Source organism: Octodon degus, unplaced genomic scaffold (genome assembly GCF_000260255.1).
Source record: "Octodon degus isolate 3935 unplaced genomic scaffold, OctDeg1.0 scaffold00015, whole genome shotgun sequence".
Classification (NCBI taxonomy): Eukaryota; Metazoa; Chordata; class Mammalia; order Rodentia; family Octodontidae; genus Octodon; species Octodon degus.
Window position 1 is genome coordinate 7,313,053 of NW_004524591.1, and position 13,344 is coordinate 7,326,396.

General features: G+C 41.1%; 1 pseudogene; it reads left to right on the plus strand.

Moving 5' to 3' along the window:
• Positions 1 to 13,344, plus strand: part of LOC101579771 — a 63,395-nt pseudogene that overhangs the window by 2,436 nt on the left and 47,615 nt on the right.

Below are 13,344 nucleotides of genomic sequence, written 5' to 3' on the forward strand. Positions count from 1 at the left end.
ATATATAATAGATGAATTGAAGTATGAGTCCAGAAATAAATCTATACACTGATGATCAGTTGATCTCTAACAAGGGTGCCAAAACAGTTTAATAAGAAAAAGAAAAGTGTTTTCAAAAACCTTAACTGGACAACTATTACCCACAAAAAAAGAACTATTTGGGAGCCTTATTTCACGTCTTACAAAAATTAACTCAAATGGATCAGAATTTAATACCTACGTGTATGCTAACACTGCAAAACTCTTAGAAGAAAGCAGAGGTATAAATCTTTGCAATTTATATACAGTACAGGCAATCAGAGAAAAACATACGTAAATTAATTTTGTGCTTTAGTGGACTGTCAAGCATGACAAAGACTATCTACCAAACGGGAGAAAATAGCCACAGAATACATATCTGATCAAGGCCTAGTGTATAGAATATATAAAGAACTTTTATAATTCAGCAATCAAAAGACAGGACAATTTTTAAGTAGGCAGAAGTTCTAATAGAAATTTCTTCAAAGAATAAGTGAAAATGCCTAATAAGCTCATGAACTTCTATCCAGCATCCTCAGTCTAGTCGAGTGTAAACCAAGCCACGCTGAGCTCACTGCTGCTCCTTCAGAGTTTGCAGCAGTACTGTTCACAGTAGCCATGAGGTTTTGTTTTGTTTTGTATTTAGGACAGGGTCTATACAGTCTCACTATGTAAAGCTGACTCGTAGTGATCTGCCTGGGTTCAGCCTCCCATGCGCTGGGATTACAGGCACGCGCCACCACACCCAGTCTCAATCGTCCTCTCAGCATGTCCCGGGGGCGGGGTTGGCACAGCAGGCAGAGGGATCGAACCCTAACTGCTGCGCTCTGCCTAAGCAGGCGCTTTAGTCCGCTGAGCTATCAGCCAGCCAAGCCATGAGTTTTAAATAACCCACATGTTCATCAGTGATGGGAAGGCATTGCTGGGTAATCTGTGTACAGGAAACCAACTCACCCGACAGAAAAGTTAAAAAATGTACTTGTCACCTCTGTGACACTTAAGTAACTGTTCCTGGTGGTTTTTTTCACCAAATTGGCCACTGTTAACAGTGCGTCCAGTCTTCTTTAAAAACATGTTATTGTGTGTATTGTATGCATCCCCTGTGAATATAACTGGGATTGGTTCTTAATAATTTTATACAGTTGCTTTGTAATCCAGACTTCAAAATCCAAACCACTGAGGTTACCGATGTGCAGCCAGCACCCAGAAGCAAGTCGCCCTAAGAAGGCTGCAGAGTGGAAACCCGGTCTGCAACCAACAGGCAGCCTCACACCTCTGTGCTTCGTGCACTGCGATGGCTGATCGTGACAGACCGGAAATGAAACTGGGGAAGGAACTTCTGGGAGGTGCTCAGCCCAGCCCAGAACTATCTCTACTTCTTAGCTAGAGCTGGAGAAATTTCTAAAAACCCCACCCGCCCAGCGTTTAGAGCAAGCACTTGTGCAGAAGGCCTTTGCCCACCATCCGGCTTTGGGCAAGACCCTCTCCCTACACCTCCATCGCTCACAACGAGAGCATCACAGACAGAGCTCAGCTGAAACCCAGCCAGGGACGCCTTCCTGGTGACAGCTGAAGCGTCACCAGGCAGCATCTCCAGCCACTGCAGGCCCTTCCCGATCACAGAGAGGCTGCTGGCCTGGTGACGGGGGAAACAGAAAAGAATCAGAAGGCGATACAGAGGCCGGGCATGTGGCTCAGTGGCGCAGCTCCTGCAGGGCAAGTGCGAGGTCGTGAGTTCAATCCCTGGTGCCAACTTTTAAAAGAGCGTAAATATGGAAGAAAAAATGAAACAAAGAAAGAGGAAGAGCAAAGGGGAGAAGGATAAAACTGGACTAACAAAGAAGACAATGCAGAGTCAAGTAGGAGTGGGAAAAAGAATGAGACCACAGGAGACAGACCCCTCTTCGCTACTTATCTAACATACTTAGAGTATATTTTCAACTGAAGTGTGACATCCATATAGAAAAATGCATAAATTATAGAGATGCAGCTTGATGAACTCCCTCAAATCAAATACTCCCCCATGGCCATCGCACTGATCCAGACCAGGACCATATCCAGGGCCCCCAAAACCCTCCCATTCCTCATCCCTCCCGGTCATTAGTTAGCTCTCCTTCCAGTGCAGCCACAGTCCTGTCAGGCTTACTTCTGTCACACTTGACATAAAGGTACACAGTGCACCGCTTGTGCGTGGCCACTTCTGCTCCACAGCTGAGCACTCTGGAAGAAGGGGGCAAGCGGGATGGTCATGAGTAGCTGGGAGTCCCCACCACGGTATGGAATCTGCTGTGCTCGGTGTAACAGCAGATGCACCCCAGCAATCCCTACATCAAGCAAGGTGAAGACCCAAGCATTTTCCCAAAATACCATCAAGTAGCTGCCTTGTAGTGCAGTGTCAGGATTGAGTTGCATATATGTGTGTGATTTCCTGCATATGCTAACCTTACAATAAATGCTAGAGTCCAACCATAACTTTTCTGTAGTATTATTGATAGATTATATGTTGAATTTTTCCATTTATGCTTATGTTCTTCTGTTTGGGTAGATACAGGTGTTGTTTTTATAGTTTTAAGAAATCTTTCATTTTGTGATGTCTTGTTTTGTTTCCAGGAGTTGCAAGCTATCATTCTTCCACTCATGAGCAAGACATCTGTTCCTTTCAAGTAGTCTAGGACTATGGTTTTATCTTCTTGAGTTCTCCTATGCTGCATATTCTGAAAAACAATCAAGTCCTTTCCAAAGATTTGAAATCTAAATGTGAAAAAAGTAAATGTCTCTGCTATCAGCATATGTTCAGTCAGTCCTTTCCCTCCTTCTTCCATCCTTTGGGTCTTATCTCATACTCTTTCCTTCAGAGTGCCACCTCCCTACAAACATTTCTGACAGCAGTTCAGAAAACAGTAATAACACATCAAAGTAGGGGTAGCAAGCTTTGGCAGATATATTAGTCAGCTTTCCCTGTGCTAAGATGAATTACCTGGCAACTGCAACCTAAAAAGAGGAGAGGCTTGTGGTTGCAGAGGGTTCAGTCCATGGTGGGCTGGCTGAATTGCAGCAATACCATAAGGATATTGCTGGGAATGGCAGAACGCAGGTGCTTAACATGTGGTAGCTGAGAAGCGCATCAGGGCTTCAGACCAGAGAGAAAGGGGCGAAAAAAAGAGGTAGCACCAGATATCACCCCTCCGTGCATCACCCAAAGGCACCCGGTCTCTCAGGCAGCTCCCAAGCCAGTTACGTTGGCAGTGTAGAGTCCACAATTTCTGACACAGGGAGTCTTAATACCACATTTGTATTTGAATAAATACCCTTGGTGGTCCTAACACAGCTAGCCCCACACTTTGAAAAACATTGCTCAATTCTTTCCAGAGAGATTTTTTCAAAAGTTGAAATTCTTTCCACTACAGAAAGAAAACTAATGGCATGTACCAGGCACCTGAGAAATGGGTGGGGACGGGAGGGTAGCACAGTGCAGGGCGCAGACTTGGCAGGACAAAGCTTCGGCTTCGGCCCCTAACGCTGAACTAGAATGCCTGCTTCTGAGAGACGTATGTTTTGCATTTCTCCTTCTTTAGACTTACCAGCACTGAATCACCGATCTGTGGCCTTATCTCAAATCAAATCAAATATTTTCCAGTCAACTGCTGCATGAGCGGCGTGATGCAATATCTAAGACTAAAAGGACCAGAGCTCATTTTTTGTAAGACACTCTTCCTAACAGGCATGGGGGGGGGGGGCAAGAAGTAGCAGCCAGTCGCGTTTCTTTCTCTGAATGCTCCAGTGACTTCGATTCTACTGTACAGTCCTCTGCCAACTTTTCTCATCTTAAAGAAAAAGTCTCTTTTATTATCTTTTTCTAAAAGAAAATACAGATCTTTAAATAACACAGAGTCGTGTATTGCTCACCACACACAAAAGTTAAACTTCCCAAATATCCTTACCAGGGGAAAGTTAAAACAGAAAACCTTTCTACATCCCGCAGTGAGTGTGACAATAAGGGCATCGCTCCTGTCCTGGAGCCTTTCACCCCAGGCGACCGTCACTTCAGGCACCACCCTAACCGAGCCTGGTCTGAAAAGTATGAAGGTGAAAGACCAAAGCGTGAGTAATATTTCAGGGTGGAAGAAAGGTTTTAGAGCTGACTATCTGTACTGTACCACTGATCCAAAGGAGCAGAACTAGGGCCAAGCCTCCGGGTGTAAATATTCTTCTAAGGGCCTCCGAAGACATGTGTAACAGAATTATCAGTGGTTCCGTTTGATCCCCAAATGGAAGGCTGTTATAAATCAAGAAGATAAAGGATGGCTTTCACCCAGAGGATTTGGAAGTCTTCAAACATCTGGCCTAGAGAAGGGTCTGGGGAGCCAGTGTGGTTCAGATATCCTGCTGGAACTCGAAGGCGGCACGGGCCGGCAGGTGACGCTGGCCGACTGTCAAGACACAGGGATTGATGGCCAGAGAGGAGAACTAATGGCCCAGCTGGGGAGGTTAGCACCCAGGCTGGCTGGCAGAAATCCCTGTGGGGCTATCCCTTGTCCTGTATTGTTCTTTTTATTAAATTAACTACCCATTTTTTTCTTAAAAGAAAACATTATCTGTTTTCCTCTCCTTTCTATTATTTGTTAAATTTTAATTGTAAAATATGCACAGCAGAATTTATCATCTTAATCATTGATAACTATACCACTTGATGATATTAAGTATATCAGTACTTTTTTTTTTTTTTGGTGGAACCGGAGATTGAACTCAGACACTTGGCCTTGCCAGGCAAGCGCTTATTCTACTGAGCCATCTCCCCGGCCCTCAGTACTCTTTTATCTCTTTAAATTATTAAAATATGAAGTTCATTTTTCAACATTAAATCAGCTTGTGCACTAATATAGACAAAATAGAATCCTAGTAATAGCTTTATTTTGTTAAACTGTGTCTGTGACTTTTTCTCCACCTATTATCTTAGGACAAATAGTCTCTTTTACCGCTCTACCTAATACATTCCTCCTAACACACACACACACACACACACACACACACACACACACACACACACATGCTGCAATCTGCAATGATTTTTAGAGTCCCCAGTGGACCCTCAGACCAGGAGGACCCCACTCACCCTGTGTTCTGTCACTGCCAGAACTGCCGCCGCCTCTTAATTCCCCATCCAATAAAACAAGGCGACAAAATTCATTTTTCCTATTACACAGCTTCCAGCAGTTTTAATCCCCGAGTGTATTAGAAAGACTTTTTGTGTAACTCTCTTGGCTCTGTTCAGAGCCTTCTCTCATGAAATCAATTTTCAGAAGCAGAGGAGGCCCTCAGTGACAGTTTCCATGTACACTTTAGTTCTCTTCTCCTCGCTTAAGCCAACACTCTGTGGCAAGACCCAGTCTGTGTCTTGCCTTTTTCCTTAAGCAACAAGGTATTTCTTTTCTCCTGCAAATACATACAGACATTGCCAGAGGAGTCTAAAGCCAAACAGGAAATAGTTTAGGGTACAGCTAGCCAGGCACTCAGAGGTCTCTGCAGCCATGATCCAAGGAAGATCATCTGTGGTCCAGGTGGTGGCAGAACTGAACATGAGTTATGACCTAATAGAGGCTTCTAGCCAAATTTTAGAAGGCAAGGAAAACCAGAGAATGGGTCCCTCAGAGAACAGTGCATGAAACTGAGAGTGAAGCTGACAGCACAATAGAGACCCCAGTAGGCTAGAGATGGTTTTAATAGCAACAATTATGTAACCCTGGCAATATCAAGTAAATCAGAAATAATATTATCGTCCAACACAAACCAAATATGATATACAACAAATATCTATAAATGTATTAATTCCATTCCACTATAGTGAAATAAATTTATTTATTTATTTATTTAATTTTAATTATTTAATTATTAATTAAATTAATTATTTAATTAATTTAATTACTATTAAATTAATAGTAACAGAGTTAACCATGTAAAGTTTAATAAAGTCGAATAGTTATAGTATTGAAGATATAGGGGTCTGGTAATGGGAAAATGCAAGAAGAAAAATTTGAAAAATTAGAAGAGGAAAGAAAAGAGCCAAAAATACAATTATGAAGTAGAAAGATATTTACAGAATTAGATAAAAGTTACAAAAATAGAAGATAAAAGGAAAGAGATGAACGAAATAATATGGAGAATAAAAACTAGAAACAATTGAAAATAAATCAGACACATATGTAAATATTATATTGTCTCCCTACTATAAGAAGCTGAAAGAACAGATAAAACCTAAAAGGTATAATTGATATAGTAAAATGGAAAGAAACTGAATGTAAGGATTAAACAATGAAGATGAGAGGAGAAAAGGGAAAAAAGGAAGGAGATTAAAACATGCAAGTATATACACAGGATGGCTGAGATAAGTGTACTCATAATTTGCATCAGGGTTTTTTTTGGAAATAGCAGTTAATACTTAGAATTTTTACCTTGACTAACTCTGTACATTGAGGACAGCAATGTGAAATGCAAAAACCACAGTTGAATGCCTCTCATCCTGATCTTCTAAATGTGTACCATTTCTAATGTTTCATCAAATATTATACTTTCTATAAAATAAACTTTTTAAAAAAGTTTTTAAAAAGACAAGAAAAAATTAAGGTTTCTTGAAAGCAAGCATTAATAATCAATTATTTGTCCAATCTTGCATAACTACTTCTGTTAATCTGAGCGACAGATTTGATGATAAAAATAGATAATAGGGACCAGCCAGATAGTTCAGTAGACCAACGCCTCTGCTTAGGTAGAGCACAGCGGCCAGGGTTTGATCCCCAGCATGCCATGCCCGCCCTGCCCTGGGGCACGCTGAGATGGCAACTGAGACTGGGCGAGGTGGTGCGCACCTGTAATCCTAGCATTTAGGAGGCTGAAAATAGGAGAATCACTACGAGTCCAATCTATGTAGTGAGACCCTGTAGACTCTGTACCAAATACACAAAAGAAAGAAAACCAAAAAAATACTGTAACAACCACTGTTAATGAGCTCTTCTTTTCCTGATAATCTGTACCATATGTATTGCTATATGTTGCCCTGTTTCTGTCTTTGTTTCTGCTACTTGTTTTTGCTTTTGTTTTTACTCTTCAAAATAAAATAAAATTGAAATAAATAAATATATATATGAAAAAAAAGGAGAAAGAAAAAACTAAAATTAGTTGGAAGACAGCCAAAATATTTCTATTTTTGAATGAGTACTTTCCTTCTAGGATCTTCAGATTGGGAGTCCAGAAAAATCTTAGTTTTCTCTACCGAGCCCTAAGGCCTGAGGCTTTATGAGGTGCACCCCAATTCCAGAGGCCCGTTGTTTACCCCAGGCTGAGGCATTGTCCAGGCTGAGGCATTTCTTGCTCATGTCAGTGGGTCAGAAGGCAATCTGCCCGCAGATCTGTCCCTAATCCAGGCAGCAGAGCGAGAGGTCAAGTACCTAAGGGCAGCAGGCACCTTCAGCCCCGGCTCCTTGAGTGCCAGTCAGGCTTTTCCAGGCTTCTTGCCATGTTCTTCAAAGCTTCAGTTTAAACCTCTCAGGTGTTTTCTTTCTAACCTGCTGCCTGTCCTTGGCTGTCTCTGGCCCAGTCACTGTGGAAAGGCAGCAGTGGAAGCACTGAAGGAAAGTTGTTTTTAGTTGTGCTGAGGCCCAGATTTAAATAATCAACCCAAGGGCTGGGGAGAAAGCTCAGTAGAATAAGTGTTGCCTGGCAAGTGCAAGTGTCTGAGTTCAATTCCTGGAAATAAAATAAAAAATAAAATGAAAAAATAATCACCCCTTCCCCAAATGACATTTGATCAAACTCTCTCTTGTGATGTGGCAGTCACCTGCGCTCGAACGCGTCACTGGCTACTGCCCACCACATGAGGGAGTCCCTCAGGAGCAAAACCTTGTGCCATTTTTGCAGTTCACAAAGGTCATGTGACTTGCTGCAGTTTCTCCCTGGAGTTCACAGTCCTGAGCACTTACCTTTCTCCTGTGAAACTGTTCCCTCCCTGCAAACTACGAGTCCAGGAGAAAGTCCAAATTGTTTTCTTCTTGTCTCTGCACTGTGGGCTGTGTTTCCAACTTCTCTGTAACTTCTAAGTTCTCCTGACAGGTTCTTTCCAATCCCCAGTAGTTTGCTTCTTTTTCTTCAACCAGTCGTTATTTTTTAGTGTCTTGATTCTGGATCTCAGGAAAATTGAATTTTGCTACCATTTACCCCTCTGACATTTGTTTTTCTCTTTTTAATATTTCCAGTGGCTCACAGCTGGGATTTTTACTTGAGTCTCAGATTTTAGACTTACACTTTGTGTTTGTTTCTGTTTTTGGCAGAACCAGGGATTGAACTCAGGCCCTTGTGCTTGCCAGGCAAGTACTTATTCTACTGAGCCATCTCCCTGGCCCCTAGACTTACACTTTTTAAGTGGTATTGAAACTTAAATTTTGGAGACTCTTAGAGAAGAAATAAATACAGTTTAAATAAAGAGAACAGCTTACAGAATATAATGGAGAAAATAACTGTGCAGCTCAGGGACACAAGGAAGTGGAGGGGTTTTGTTACTGTTGTTGTTGTTGTTGTTGTTGTTGTTAGGTTGTACAGGGTCTCACTGTGCCGCTCGGACTCATAGTAATGCCTCTAGTTTCTTCCTCCCTAGTGCTGGGATCACCGGCACACACCGCCACGCCCAGACTCCACTGCCTGCTCAGCACACCCAGAGGTGGGGCCGGGGCGACATGTGGTGCCAGGGATGGAACCCTAGCCCCTGTGCTTACCTAAGCTAGTGCTTAATCTGCTGAGCTATATCACCAGCCTTGGAAATGGGTTCTTAATGATGAAAAAATTGAAAGACTAAAGTTGGAACTTGAAAGGAAAGATGGTGAAATACAGAGGCTAAAAAAAATAATTGTTCAGTGGGAGGCAAAGTATAAAGAAGTAAAGGCAAGAAATGCAGTTACTGAAAATGCTTCCAAGTGATAAAATGATGATGAAGCAGAGATGCTTCTACACATTGATGAATCACAAAGTATCAAGAAGAAGCTAACTATATGGGGACTTCACACTGCATTAAAACAAGAAAGAGCTAAACAGAAAGTATTACAAGCAGAATTAGTGAAATCCCAGTGTTGCAGAAAAGGACAAAGACACCCTGAATCTGACCAATGCAGGTGACTACATTAGCCTTTCAAGTCAACACAAAAAATTAAACTTTCAGGGGTTTTTCAAAATCATAGACATTTCAGGACCAGCCAAATAGCACAGCGGATTAAAGTGCCTGCAAGCAGACACAGGGGCTGGGGGTTCAATCCTCGGGACTGCCATGCTGGCCCCGCCTTCAGGGCGCACTGAGACAGCAATTGAGACTGGGCGTGGTGGCGCAAACCTGTAATCCCAGCTCTTGGGAGACTGTAAACAGGCAGGTCACAAGTCAGATCTAGTAGTGAGACTCTGTAGACCCTTCCCTAAAATATAAAATAAAACAAAAAACACATAGACATTTAATGTTGTACAGCTGCTAAACTATGTAGTTTTGTTAAGGAACAACAGCAACTAACTAATAGCCTATAATTTTACGTTTTTGCCTTACAAGTGAAAAGAAAAATATAGAATTCCAAAAGAATTTAATAACAATTGTTTTCTACCCATACTTCTTATCACTTTAGTCTTTCACCATTCAATAAAGTTGCTGTTCAAAAAAATGAGATATGCCTGAGTTGCTTGGAGGCACAGGCTGAAATGTTAGGGTTTAGACCTAGAATGTCCCCCTGAACTCGCTTGCTCTTGGAGGTGGGGCTTTGGAAGGTGATCCAGTATGGTGGCCTCATCCTCAACAGTGGATTCCTCTGTTGATCGGTATAATAAATAAATGTGTTGTTAGGAGTTGAGGCCTGCTTGGAGGCCGTCACTGGGTAAGCAACCTGTCTTCAGTGTCTGCGTCCTGGCTGCTGTCACCTGAACAGGCTCCTTCTGCCAAGCCCTTCTTGCATGCTGCTTATTCCTTGGGAACAGCTAACCATGAACTATAAAAATAAACTTCATCCCCTCTAAGATGTGGGTGCTGGGTATTTTGAACCAGTGACAAGGAAAGTATCTAAAAAAGCACATCAACATTTGCAACCACTTCCAAAGTATTACCACTTACAGAACTCCCGTGGGCAGCTAACAAAAACCCTAGTGGCAAAGGCAGAGGGAACGATGCAGTCTCCTGACATTACAGACACTTAGCAGTGTCCCTGGGGGGATGGGAGAGTCAAAACTTGGCCTGCAGATGATCTCCCCCCCCCCAACACTACTTGTCCTGCCCACTATTATGGGATCACTTCAGAAGTTTCAGTTGCACCACCTGTCACAGAGAGACAGCAACTCATCGGTAAAACTGCAGCAAAGGCATGGGCTTGGGTTTCCTCCAGGGACTGCTGGATCTGACGGCTAAGTACTCTCTGCTGCCTGAGCATGTTCAGATATGAACCACTTGCAGCAGGCAAAAGACCCCATTGCTGCTGGCACAAAGACAAACAGCACCACTATGGGATCTGTTCTTGAGATCTGAAGGCTTAAGAGAGAAAGCCAGCAAGTCACCAGATGCTTCTGATGGTTTTTTTTTTCCTTCTTCTAATAATTCACTAGGTAACTCCAATGTATGGTGATAACGGAAACTTGCTATCCGTAAAAGGCCAAAGGCCAGTGGGTGTACATCTTCCAGATTAGAGAGCAGGAGATTAATCTAGTGAATGAAGTAGCACAGACTATTCATACAGATCATCTATGTGGCTGGCCTGAAGATAAATCAGGTAACTTGACACTACCCCCACCCCATCTGCTTGGCCACTTTAAGTCAGGGGATTGAACCAGTTTTAACCCTGCTACTAATTCTATGCTCAGCCTGCCGGGTAGTCAGCAACTACTCATCACTGAAGTGTGCACAGAACATGCAGCTGACTTTCTGTCCAAACCTGAGTGGTGATCTTGAGGGATTCTGTTTAAAGTTGTGGAGGCTGGGGAGATAGCTCAGCAGCATAAGCGCCTGCCTGTCAAGTGCAAGGTCCCAAGTTTGATCCCTGGCACCACCAAAAAAAAAAAAGGAAAAAAAAAAGCATCGTTTCCATGTTTTATATAAAGAACTAAAAAAAAAAATTCGGCCCCCAAAATTTAAAGACCCAATCCAAAAATGGGCATCTGAGATGAATACACACTTCTCAGAGGAAGAAATACAAGAGGCAAATAAATACATGAAAAAATGCTCCACAGCACTTGTCATTCGAGAAATGCAAATTAAAACATTGAGATACCGTCTCAACCCAGAAAGAATGGCTATCATAAAGAAATCAACTAATGACAAATGCTGGAGAGCCTGTGGGGGAAAAGGAACCCTTCTCCACTGCTGGTGGGCATGTAGACTGGTACAACCCCTATGGAAATCAGTGTGGGGACTCCTCAAAAACCTGGGACTGGAAATCCCATTCAATCCAGATATTCCTCTTCTGAGTATTTTCCCAAAAGAACAGAAAGCATCATACCATAATGATATATGTGCATTCGTGTTTACAGCAGCACAATTTGTCATAGCCAAGTCTTGGAAACAACAAAAATGCCCATCACTCGAGGAATGGATGAAAAATTCGTGGCATTTTTTTTTTGGAGTACTACTCAGCTATAAAGAAAGACAAACTCAAATCCTTTATAGGTAAGTGGATGCAAATAGAGGTTATGCACATAAGTAAAATAAACCAGACCCACATGTGTAAATATCATATGGTCTCCCTGAGATAAAAACCTGAAAGAATAGACAAAGTCTGAAAGGTATAATTCATATAGTAAAATGGAAAGAAACTGAATTTAAGGATTAGACAACGAAGATGAGAGAAAGGAGAAAAGATAGGAAAAAGGAAGGAGATTAAAACATGCAAGTATATATACAAGGTGGCTGAGATGATTGTACTTATAATTTCTATTGAGTTGTTTTTTTAAAATAGCAGTTAATGTTTAGAATTTTCACCTTGACCAACTCTGCATGCTGATATCTGCGAACTAAGCAACTACATCAAGGACAGCAATGTACAATACAAAAACCAGGTTCAGTACCTCTCATCTTGGTCTTCTAAATGTGTTTCTAATGTCTTACCAATTATTATACTCTCTTTAAAATAAATTAAAACAAGAAATCCAAGAAAAAATTAAGATTTTTTGAAAGCAAGCACCAATATTCAATTATTTCTCTAAACTTGCTTCACTGTATCTGTTAATCTGAGCAATAGACTTGATTATTAAAAATAGATAATATAACAACCATTGTTAATTAGCTGTTCTTGTTTTGAAAATCTGTGATATGTATTGTTGTATGTGACCCTGTTTCTGTCTTTTTTTTTTCTATTTGTTTTGGCTTCTGATTTTACTCTTCCAAATAAAATAAAATTTTAAAAAGTAAAGTCTTCTCACAGATCAGAAAAGAAATAAATACAAATCATGGCTCAAGTGTCAGATTAGTAATAAATGCTTCTAAAAGAAATAACAAAAAAAATCCTTTTTTAAAAAAATGCTGAAAGTATGGTTACAATTTTGTAAAAACTAAGAAAATACTAGTTTGGAAAAAATTGACAATATAATCTTGATAACAAATACTTTTAAGAAAATTAACCTGCATAAATGTAAAACCATAGGTGACACTGGATTACACATGTTGACTTCAAATTGATAGAAAAATCCCTTTAAAAGAAGGAAACTGAATTTTATATGAGTAATGACTATGATGAAGAAAGTTCTATGAATAGATTAAATCACTTCTAGGTTATAGAGTTGAGTTTAAAAATTAGGTTTGAAGTAGTATACATCATGTTCTTCATCATGTTCTTCTTTTTGTATACGATAAATAAAAGAAGTAAGAAGACATATGTTTTCCTTATATGAAACAGGAAAGAAGAGTCAGAAACTAACAAAAAATAGTTACAAGTAGCAACAAGGGGATTAGCATAGAGGGGATAGGAACAGGAATTCTGAGTGTGACTTTTTTTAGTTTAGGCTGCTATACAATGTAAGTGTTCTATAAACAAAAAAAAATTAGAAATTATGGGAAAGATAAACCTCAGAATTAACATATAATTAAGGGCCAGCCAAATAGCTCAGTGGATTAAAGCACCTGTTTAGGCAGAGTGCGGTGGCCAGGGTTTGATCCCCGTCAAAAGTGCCGTGCTGGCCCGCCCCGGGGTGTGCTGAGATGGCAATTGAGACTGGGCGTGGTGGCGCACACCTGTAATCCAGCTCTTTGGAAAGCTGAACACGGGCGATCACTACAAGTCCTGTCTGCATAGTGAGATCCTGTAGACCCTGTACTAAAAATACAAA